Here is an 11,133-nt window from a genome sequence, read left to right as displayed (position 1 = left end):
ATTCTTTCACAACTCCACCAACAATGCATCATCCCCTCCAACATTCATCATTATCTTTTCCTGTCATCTTAGCCAATCTGACAGGTGTGTAGTGGTATCTCAGAGTTGTCTTAATTTGGATTTCTCTGATCAGTAGCGATTTGGAACACTCTTTCATATGAGTGGAAATAGTTTTAATTTCATCATCTGAAAATTGTCTATTCATATCCTTTGATTATTTATCAATTGGAGAATGGCTTGATTTCTTGTAAATTAGAGTCAGTTCTCTATATATTTTGGAAATGAGGCCTTTATCAGAACCTTTAATTGTAAAAATATTTTCCCAATTTGTTACTTCCCTTCTAATCTTGTTTGCATTAGTTTTGTTTGTACAAAAGCTTCTTAATTTGATGTAATCAAAATTTTCTCTTTTGTGATCAATAATGATTTCTAGTTCTCCTTGGTCACAAATTCCTTCCTTCTCCACAAGCCTGAGAGGTAAACTATCCTATGTTCCTCTAATTTATTTATGATCTCTTTCTTTATGCCTAAATCATGGACCCATTTTGATCTTACCTTAGTATGTGGTGTTAAGTGTGGGTCCATGCCTAGTTTCTGCTACACTAATTTCCAATTTTCCCAGCAGTTTTGGTCAAATAATGAATTCTTATCCCAAAAGTTGGGATCTTTGGGTTTGTAAAACACTAGATTGCTATTTTTATTCACTTATCTTGCCTAACCTATTCCACTGATCAACTAGTCTATTTCTTAGCCAATACCAAATGGTTTTGGTGACTGTTGCTTTATAATATAGTTCTAAATCAGATACAGCTAGGCCACCTTCATTGGATTTTTTTTTCCATTACTTCCTTTGAAATTCTCGACCTTTTATTGTTCCATATGAATTTTGTTGTTAATTTTTCTGGGTCATTAGAATAGTTTCTTGGGAGTCTGATTGGTATAGCACTAAATAAATAGATTAGTTTAGGGAGTATTGTCATCTTGATTATATTCGCTTGGCCTATCCAAGAGCACTTAATGTCTTTCCAATTATTTAAATCTGACTTTATTTTGTGGCAAGTGTTTTGTAATTTTGCTCATATAATTCCTGACTTTCCTTTGGTAGATATATTCCCAAATATTTTATACTATTGACAATTATTCTGAATGAAATTTCTCTTTGTATCTCTTGTTCTTGGATTGTGTTGGTAATGTATAAAAATGCTGAGGATTTATGTGGATTTATTTTGTATCCTGCAACTTTGCTAAAATTCTGAATTATTTCTAATAGCTTTTTAGCAGAGTCTTTGGGGTTCTCTAAGTATACCATCATGTCATCTGCAAAGAGTGATAGTTTGATTTCCTCATTACCTACTCTAATTCCTTGAATCTCTTTCTCGGCTCTTATTTCCAAGCCTAGCATTTCTAGTACAATATTGAATAGTAATGGTGATGGTGGGCAACCTTGTTTCACTCCTGATCTTACTGGGAAAGGGTCCAGTTTATTTTTTTTCTTTTTAAAGTAATATTTATTTTATTAAAGCTTTTTTATTTACAAAACATATGCATGGGTAATTTTTCCAACATTGACCCTTGCAAAACCTTCTTTTTTCCCCCTCCTTCCCCCCACCCCTCCCCTAACATGTTAAATATACATTTGATCCAATAAATATGTATACATATTTATACAGGTATCTTGTACAATAAAATCATATCAAGATGGAAGAAAAAGACTGAGAAAGAAAAGAAAATGTAATCAAATAGAGGTGTTTTTAAAGAGGGTCAATATGTATGTATAAGAGGTTGAGCTGTGAGTTGCCACATGAACAGGTATGACAGGCACTTCCCTATTCCAAAGTCTGAGCTGCCTGAGGAGCCTTGTACCAACCTGTGGCTGATGGATGAGGAACCCACCCCCATGCAAAGTCCCCTGCTGAGCCTTGAAGTGCCTCTGGGAAGCCCATAGCAGTACTCTCCCTGGCTCAGGCCCTAGCTACTGTATGTCTCGTGAGAGCCTATCCTGTGTAACTGGCAGGGCCTCTAGGGGCCGCAGCTGAGTTCCTCTTCAACTTCTAAGGCAAGAGTTGCTTTACCATACTTCTTTTCATCACATCTATTCCATCTAAACCCAGTCATTATGTCTCACTCAAACCCAGTGAGAAAGTGGCTGGTTCTTGAGTGGCAAGAATATAATTCCATTGGATATACTGTAATCTGCCTGGGCTGGACCTATGTAGACAGATTCACAGATCAGTAAAAGAAAACTTTCTCCAAAGTTTAATGAAAAGGATTAACACAGCAAACAAAAGAGCCAGAATGGTTTGTATGAGATTGAAAATGGACAAACTAGAAATCCAGGCAGTCAGAAAAGACCAATTTCCTGAGGACTTTTGGGATGGCATGCTGGGAGCCAAAACATGATGCATAACTCATTATTGTTAGGTAGAAAAGGCACAAAGTGGAAATAAAGTCATTTAATCTCATTTTGGGAAATATATCTTATAATTTGGAGCAATCAAAAAGACTGGAGAACCAGCAATCTAAGGGGAAGATACATAGTAGATCCATGAGAGCAAAATCAGTGCTACCTTAAAATGAGAATTTGGTGAAGAAGCTATGAATTCTTTGAAGAAATAAAGTGCTGAGAAGAAAGAGATGGAAGAGCAATTAAGCAAATTCTTGAGCCAAGAACATTTAGTAATTTATAAAATATATGTGAATGATCCTTGAACACTGATAATGCATAGATGGAGGCAGAAGCTGTGAACTATCAGGCTGGAACAGGTGAGACAATGGATAATCTGGCTTTGGAAGCAGGAGATGATTCTGAGAAAGTGAAATAGGTCACATCAGTGACAAACTCAAGATTTATGCTACTTACTGTCAATTCATTAAACATGTAGCCAAGAAAAGAAGAGCTCACTAGAGTGAGGACTCAGTCCTGGATAGCTTAAGAGTCTTCATGTATATTTCAGATCTTTAAATGAACAGTGATAGAGGATGCAAAACACAAATTAGACAGGGCAGTTCACTTATTTTGATGGTTTTATTTATTTCTTAAATTGTATTTGAATGGCTTTGCATCATGGATAGGATAGAAAATTGAGTGGAATGCTTAAAGAGAAGAAAACTTTCTGGCTATGAAGAGAAGAATATAAAGAATATAAAAAGTAGCCTCTGTACATGTCATATTTAGGCATGGCTTAAAACAAATTAATTTACTCCTGTCTTTTAAAGAATTGTAGACCTAAATAAGTAAGTTGCTGAATGAATATGTGCTTTAATAAATGTCATCTCTACTTTCTTCCCAGCTGGGTTGATTTTTTTTTAAATATCATTCTTTTTCTGTTGCATTTCTGCACTAGAAGTTTGGATAGTTGTTTCACTTTTGGACACTGTGTGCTCCAGAAGGAACAACATAGGAGAATTCAGCATTGTTGAATTTCTCTTGTAGCAGCTACTTCAATTTTAGTTTTAGGTGGCTATGTGGAAGCAGTTTTTAAGAACCAAATCTTTCTGGACATTCTTCACTTTAAAAGGATCAATTTTATGAAAAAAATCTAGTTATTCTTTTCATGAATAGTGAAAACCAGAGCTCATAATGTTTCCATTTTTGAAAAGTATTTTCAATAAAACTTGTCTAGAAATTGAATGTTTAAAAAAAAAAGGATGAATGAAGAGTATCCTAGAGGTAGACAATAGTTATCAGGGTTTTGATTGACTGGCAAATATATGACCCTTAAAGGAGAAGAGATTACAAATGAGCTTTCTCAGCACAATACCTAAAACATAATAAGCTGAATGTATTTGCTATTATTTTATTAGTAGTACTTTGATGGAGGTAAAGAGAGAACCTGAAAGTAGAAATAGGAAGAAAGTAATACTCCAACTTCCCCATCATAAGAGTGACTGAGAGGAACTTGGGTTGTAAACAATGGCCATGGTGCTTGTATCATCCGGGGAAGACAGGTTTAAGTAATAACTAGAAGATGGAAGGAATAAAAAAGAAAGATTTAGGATGAAGGAAATTTTATTGCCTGTGGAATTCCATTCCAGATGCCATAGCAGAAGGGATGAATGGCATTTGGCTGGAACTTTGGGATAAGAGGGTGAAGGGAGATGGAAATTAAAAAAAAAAAAACATCTGATGGCAGGATAAGGAGGGAAATGCAGTTTGAATGAAGACCTGCAGAGGATAGGCTAGGAGGGGCATGACCAAGTGTGAGAATGTTTACCCTTTAGTGGAAGGCACCACTCATCTTCCTGAAGGTGGTTGGAGATGAGACCAAGCAAAATACAGAATAAAAAAGTAGGCATATGGTCAGGTAGGAGATCCTACTTCACCAGTCCTCTTCATGTGAAGGCTGGAGATTAGGCAGGAAAGGGAAAAGCAAAAGATGGAATGTCTGAAGACAAAGGAGAAGTCATTCCTCTTTGTACTGGAGCTTCTACACATCTAGGTTCAGGAACCAGGTTGGCAGCATCAGAAGATGGAATGTACTGCCACAGGTGGAACTCCTTGCTTTGAAAAATGTCAGGTAAATTAAAACAATTCTTAGGTGCCACCTCATACCTTTCAGATTGGCTAAGATGACAGGAAATGATAATGATAAATGTTGGAGGGGATGTGGGCAAACTGGGAAATAAATGGGGGATTTGTGAAATGATCCAACCATTCTGGAGAGCAAGCTGGAACTATGCCCAAAGGGTTATCAAACTGAATATACTCTTTGACCAAGCAATGCCATTACTGCAAAGAAATCATAAATTAGGGGAAACAATCACATGCCGAAAATGTTTATAGCAGCTCTGTTTATGGTAGCAAAGAATTAGAAAACGAGTAGATGTCAATCAATTGGGGAATGGCTAATAAGTTATTTTATATAAAGATAATGAAATATTCTATAAAAATGATGAACACGCTGATTTTAGAAAGGTCTGGAAAGGTTTACATGAAATGATGTTGAGCAAAACAAGCAGAATCACGAATACATTGTACACAAGAATGTGCCATGATCAATTAGGAATGAATTGGTTCTTCTCAGTGGTTCACTGATCCAAAGAAATACCAATAGACTTTAGACAGAAAATGCCATCTACATCCACAAAAAGAATTAGGGAGATTGAATGTAAACAATTTTTGCTATATTCACTTCTTTTTAATTTTTTTCCTTTCCCATGTTTCCCCTTTTGCTCTGATTATTTTCTCCCCATATGATTCATAAAGCAATGTGTATTAGAAATAAATTTTAAAAAAGAAATTTGGAAAAAGAAAAAAAGAAAAGAAAAATAGCACATGCCCTACCTAGTATCTGTCTTCTGTGGTTCATGTGACCCTTTAAGTATAAGTCATGTATCTGATTGATCCAGCAGTGCTACTATTGGGCTTACATCCCAAGGAAATACTAAAGAAGGGAAAGGGACCTGTATGTGCCAAAATGTTTGTGGCAGCCCTTTTTGTAGTGGCTAGAAACTGGAAAATGAATGGATTCCCATCAATTGGAGAATGATTGGGTAAATTATGGTATATGAATGCTATGGAACATTATTGTTCTGTAAGAAATGACCAACAAGATATATACAGAAAGACTTGGAGAGACTTACATCTGAGTGAAATGAGCAGAACTAGGAGATCATTATACACTTCAACAACAATACTGTATGAGGATCAATTCTGATGAAAGTGGATATCTTCAACATAGAGAAGAGCTAATCCAATTCCAATTGGTCAATGATGGACATAATCAGCTACACCCAGAGAAGGAATACTGGGAAATGAGTATAAACTGTGAGCATTTTTTTTTGTTTTTCTCCCCAGGTTATTTTTACCTTCCGAATCCAATTCTTCCTTTGCAACAACAACAACAACAAAATTCGGTTGTGCACATATATATTGTACCTAGGATATACTATAACATATTTAATATGTATGGGAAAGCCTGCCATCTAGGGGAGGGGGTGGAGGGAAGTAGGGGAAAAATTCAGAACAGAAGAAGTACAAGGGATAATGTTGTAAAAAATTACCTATATATATGTACTGTCAAAAATGTAATAATTATAAAATAAAATAAATAAATAAAAAGACAAAAAAAAAAATCCAAAAAAAATTTAATTTTGTAATATTTTAAGTTCCCAATTGTTTCCCTTCTTCCCTCCCCATCCCACACTAGAGCAGGCAAACATTTGACACAGATATGTATGTTTATGTGTGTATATGTATACACACATATATGTATATGTAAAACCATATTATGCATACTTGTGTTTATCAACATATTCTCTGAAAGTGGATAGTGTCTTCCTTCACAGGTCCTTGTAGTTAATCTGAGTATTCATAATAGAGAATAACTTTTTCACAGTTATATATTAGTGATATTGGTATTCCTGCCTTTGTTCTCTTGGTTCTTATTTTATTAACTTGTTATGGTATGTGACTATTATGGAATACTACTTTTCTATAAGAAATGATGAGCAATATGATTTCAGAGAGGTCTGGAGAAACTTACAAGAACTGATGCTAAGTGAAGTGAGCAGAACCAAGAGATCATCATACACAGTAACAAGACTATATGATGATCAATTCTTATGGGCATGGCTCTTCTCAACAATGAGATGATTCAGACCAGTTCCAATGATCTTGTGATGAAGAGAGCCATCTACACCCAGAGAAAGATCTGTGGGAACTGAATGCGGATTACAATATAGTATTTTCACTCTTTTTGTTGTTTGATTGCATTTTATTTTCTTTCTCATTTTTTCCCTGCTTGATTTGATTTTTCTTGTACAGCAAGGTAATTGTATAAATATGTATGCATATATTAGGTTTAACATTTCTACTATGTTTAACATATATTGGATTGCTTGCCATCTGGGGGAGGGGGTAAGAGGAAGGAGGGGAAAATTTGTAACACAAGGCTATGCAAGAATTAATATTGAAAAACTATCCATGTGTATGTCTTGAAAATAAATAGCTTTAATAAAAAAATTTAAAAAGAAAATAAAAAAAGAAAATTAGAACCTCCTGATATTTTTAGTACTATGTTAAATGAAACTGGGCTTTAAATAGGAAAGATCCAAGTAAAATGAACAATCCATATAATTAGCTATTCTTGTGTATCAATAATATAATCCTAAAGAGTAGGAATTATAACTTTGGTAAAATCTATATTTCCTAATATTACTTACTTAATAAGAAAGATTTTAAAATTCCTTCCAAATTGTAAAAACAAAAATGTTCTTTTAGAAGATGCTTGTGGCTAAGGGGAAGGGAATACAGTAATTTCGAGGAAAAGGGGTAAAATAAGGGGAGGATCTTTAAGGTGGGGGAGGGATCCTAAAAAGGGAGGGCTGTGAAAAGCAAGTGGTGTTCACCAGTTTAATACTGGATAGGAGGGTAAAAGGGAAGGAAAGGGGAAAAGCATAAGCAGGGGTTAATAGGATGGCAAGCAATATAGAATTAGTCCTTCTAACCATAAATGTGAATGGGGCAAACTGCCTCATAAAGAGGAAGCAGTTAGCAGACTGGATTAAAAGTCAGAATCCTACTATATGTTGTTTACAGGAAACACACCTGAAACGGGGTGAGACATTCAAACTAAAAGTAAAAGGGTGGAGCAGAATCTATTATGCTTCAGGCAAAACCAAAAAAGCAGGAGTAGCCATCCTCATCTCAGATCAAGCAAAAACAAAAATTGATCTAATTAAAAGAGATAAGGAAGGGCATTATATACTGCTAAAGGGAAGCATCAATAGTGAAGCAGTATCAATATTAAACATGTATGCACCAAGTGGTGCAGCATCTAAATTCTTAAAAGAGAAATTAAGAGAGCTGCAAGAGGAAATAGATAGCAAAACTATAATAGCGGGAGATCTCAACCTAGCACTCTCAGAAATAGATAAATCAAACCACAAAATAAATAAGAAAGAATTCAAAGAGGTAAATAGAATACTAGAAAAGTTTGATATGATAGATCTTTGGCGAAAGCTAAATGGAGACAGAAAGGAATATACTTTCTTCTCAGCAGTTCATGGAACCTATACAAAAATTGATCATATACTAGGGCATAAAAACCTCAAAATCAAATGCAGTAAGGCAGAAATAGTAAATGCATCCTTTTCAGACCATAATGCAATCAAAATAACATTTAATAAAAAGCCAGGGGAAAATAGACCAAAAAATAATTGGAAATTAAATAATCTTATACTAAAGAATGATTGGGTAAAACAGCAAATCATAGACATAATTAATAACTTCACCCAAGAAAATGACAATAATGAGACATCATACCAAAATGTGTGGGATACAGCCAAAGCAGTAATAAGGGGAAGTTTTATATCTCTACAGGCCTACTTGCATAAAATAGAGAAAGAGAGGGCCAACGAATTGGGCTTACAACTAAAATTGCTAGAAAAGGAACAAATTAAAAACCCCCAGACAAACAGAAAACTTGAAATTCAAAAAATAAAAGGTGAGATTAATAAAATTGAAAGTAAAATAACTATTGAATTAATTAATAAAACTAAGAGTTGGTTTTATGAAAAAACCAACAAAATAGACAAACCCTTAGTAAACCTGATTAAAAAAAGGAAAGAGAAAAAGCAAATTGATAGTCTTGAAAATGAAAAGGGTGAACTCACCACTAATGAAGAGCAAATTAGAACAATAGTTAGGAGCTACTTTGCTCAACTTTATGCCGATAAATTCGATAACTTAAATGAAATGGAAGAATACCTTCAAAAATATAGCTTGCCCAGATTAACAGAGGAAGAAGTAAGTAGTCTAAATAGTCCCATCTCAGAAAAAGAAATAGACCAAGCTATTAACCAACTTCCTAAGAAAAGTCCCCAGGACCAGATGGATTTACAGGTGAATTCTACCAAACATTTAAAGAACAACTAACTCCAATGCTATGTAAACTATTTGAAAAAATAGGGATTGAAGGAGTCCTACCAAATTCCTTCTATGACACAGACATGGTACTGATACCTAAACCAGGTAGATTGAAAACTGAGAAAGAAAACTATAGACCAATTTCCTTAATGAATATTGATGCTAAAATCTTAAATAAGATATTAGCAAATAGACTTCAGAAAATCATCCCCAGGATAATACACTATGACCAAGTGGGATTTATACCAGGAATGCAGGGCTGGTTTAATATAAGGAAAACTATTAGTATAATTGACCATATTAATAATCAAATTAATAAAAACCATATGATCATCTCAATAGATGCAGAAAAGGCATTTGATAAAATCCAACATCCATTCCTACTAAAAACGCTTGAGAGTATAGGAATAAATGGACTATTCCTTAAAATAATAAGGAGCATATATTTAAAACCTTCAGTAAACATCATATGTAATGGTGATAAACTAGAACCTTTCCCTGTAAGATCAGGAGTGAAACAAGGTTGCCCACTATCACCATTACTATTCAATATAGTACTAGAAACTCTAGCCTTGGCAATAAGAGCCGAGAAAGAGATCCAAGGAATTAGAGTAGGAAATGAAGAAATCAAATTGTCACTTTTCGCAGATGACATGATGGTATACTTAGAGAACCCCAAAGACTCTGCTAAAAAGCTATTAGAAATAATTCAGAATTTTAGCAAAGTCGCAGGATACAAAATAAATCCACATAAATCCTCAGGATTTTTATACATTACCAACACAATCCAACAGCAAGAGATACAAAGAGAAATTCCATTCAAAATAACAGTCGATAGTATAAAATATTTGGGAATATATCTACCAAAGAAAAGTCAGGAATTATATGAACAAAATTACAAAACACTTGCCACAAAAATAAAGTCAGATTTAAATAATTGGAAAGACATTCAGTATTCTTGGATAGGCCGAGCGAATATAATAAAGATGACAATACTCCCCAAACTAATCTATTTATTTAGTGCTATACCAATCAGACTCCCAAGAAACTATTTTAATGACCTAGAAAAAATAACAACAAAATTCATATGGAAGAATAAAAGGTCGAGAATTGCAAGGGAACTAATGAAAAAAAAGTCAGAGGAAGGTGGTCTAAGTGTACCTGATTTAAAGCTATATTATAAAGCAACAGTCACCAAAACCATTTGGTATTGGCTAAGAAATAGACTAGTTGATCAGTGGCATAGGTTAGGTTCACAGGACAAGATAGTGAATAAAAATAGCAATCTAATCTTTGACAAACCCAAAGATCCCAAATTTTGGGATAAGAATTCATTATTTGACAAAAACTGCTGGGAAAACTGGAAATTAGTATGGCAGAAACTAGGCATGGACCCACATTTAACACCACATACTAAGATTAGATCAAAATGGGTCCAAGATTTAGGCATAAAGAATGAAATCATAAATAAATTGGAGGAACATGGGATGGTTTACCTCTCAGACTTCTGGAGGAGGAAGGAGTTTATGACCAGAGGAGAACTAGAGACCATTATTGATCACAAAACAGAACATTTTGATTACACCAAATTAAAAAGTTTCTGCACAAACAAAACTAATGCAAACAAGATTAGAAGGGAAGTAACAAATTGGGAAAAAAATTTTACAGTTAAAGGTTCTGATAAAGGCCTCATCTCCAAAATATACAGAGAATTGACTTTAATTTATAAGAAATCAAGCCATTCTCCAATTGATAAATGGTCAAAGGATATGAACAGACAATTTTCTGATGATGAAATTAAAACTATTTCCACTCATATGAAAGAGTGTTCCAAATCACTATTGATCAGAGAAATGCAAATTAAGACAACTCTGAGGTATCATTACACACCTGTCAGATTGGCTAAGATGACAGGAACAAATAACGATGAATGTTGGAGGGGCTGTGGGAAAACTGGGACACTGATGCATTGTTGGTGGAGTTGTGAAAGAATCCAACCATTCTGGAGAGCAATCTGGAATTATGCCCAAAAAGTTATCAAAATGTGCATACCCTTTGACCCAGCCATACTACTACTGGGCTTATACCCCAAGGAACTACTAAAGAAGGGAAAGGGACCTGTATGTGCCAAAATGTTTGTGGCAGCCCTTTTCATAGTGGCTAGAAGCTGGAAGATGAATGGATGTCCATCAATTGGAGAATGGTTGGGTAAACTATGGTATATGAATGTTATGGAATATTATTGTTCTATAAGAAATGACCAA

General features: G+C 34.5%; 1 pseudogene; it reads left to right on the top strand.

Annotated features, from left to right (window-relative positions):
* The first annotated feature begins 1,801 nt into the window (after positions 1 to 1,801).
* LOC141549640 (ADP-ribose pyrophosphatase, mitochondrial pseudogene) lies at positions 1,802 to 2,962 on the top strand (annotated as a pseudogene).
* The last annotated feature ends 8,171 nt before the right edge of the window (positions 2,963 to 11,133 follow it).

This window comes from Sminthopsis crassicaudata, chromosome 1 (genome assembly GCF_048593235.1).
Source record: "Sminthopsis crassicaudata isolate SCR6 chromosome 1, ASM4859323v1, whole genome shotgun sequence".
NCBI classification, from domain to species: Eukaryota; Metazoa; Chordata; class Mammalia; order Dasyuromorphia; family Dasyuridae; genus Sminthopsis; species Sminthopsis crassicaudata.
The sequence above is the reverse complement of the archived record's forward strand: the minus strand, read 5'-3'. Positions and strand labels throughout refer to the sequence as shown.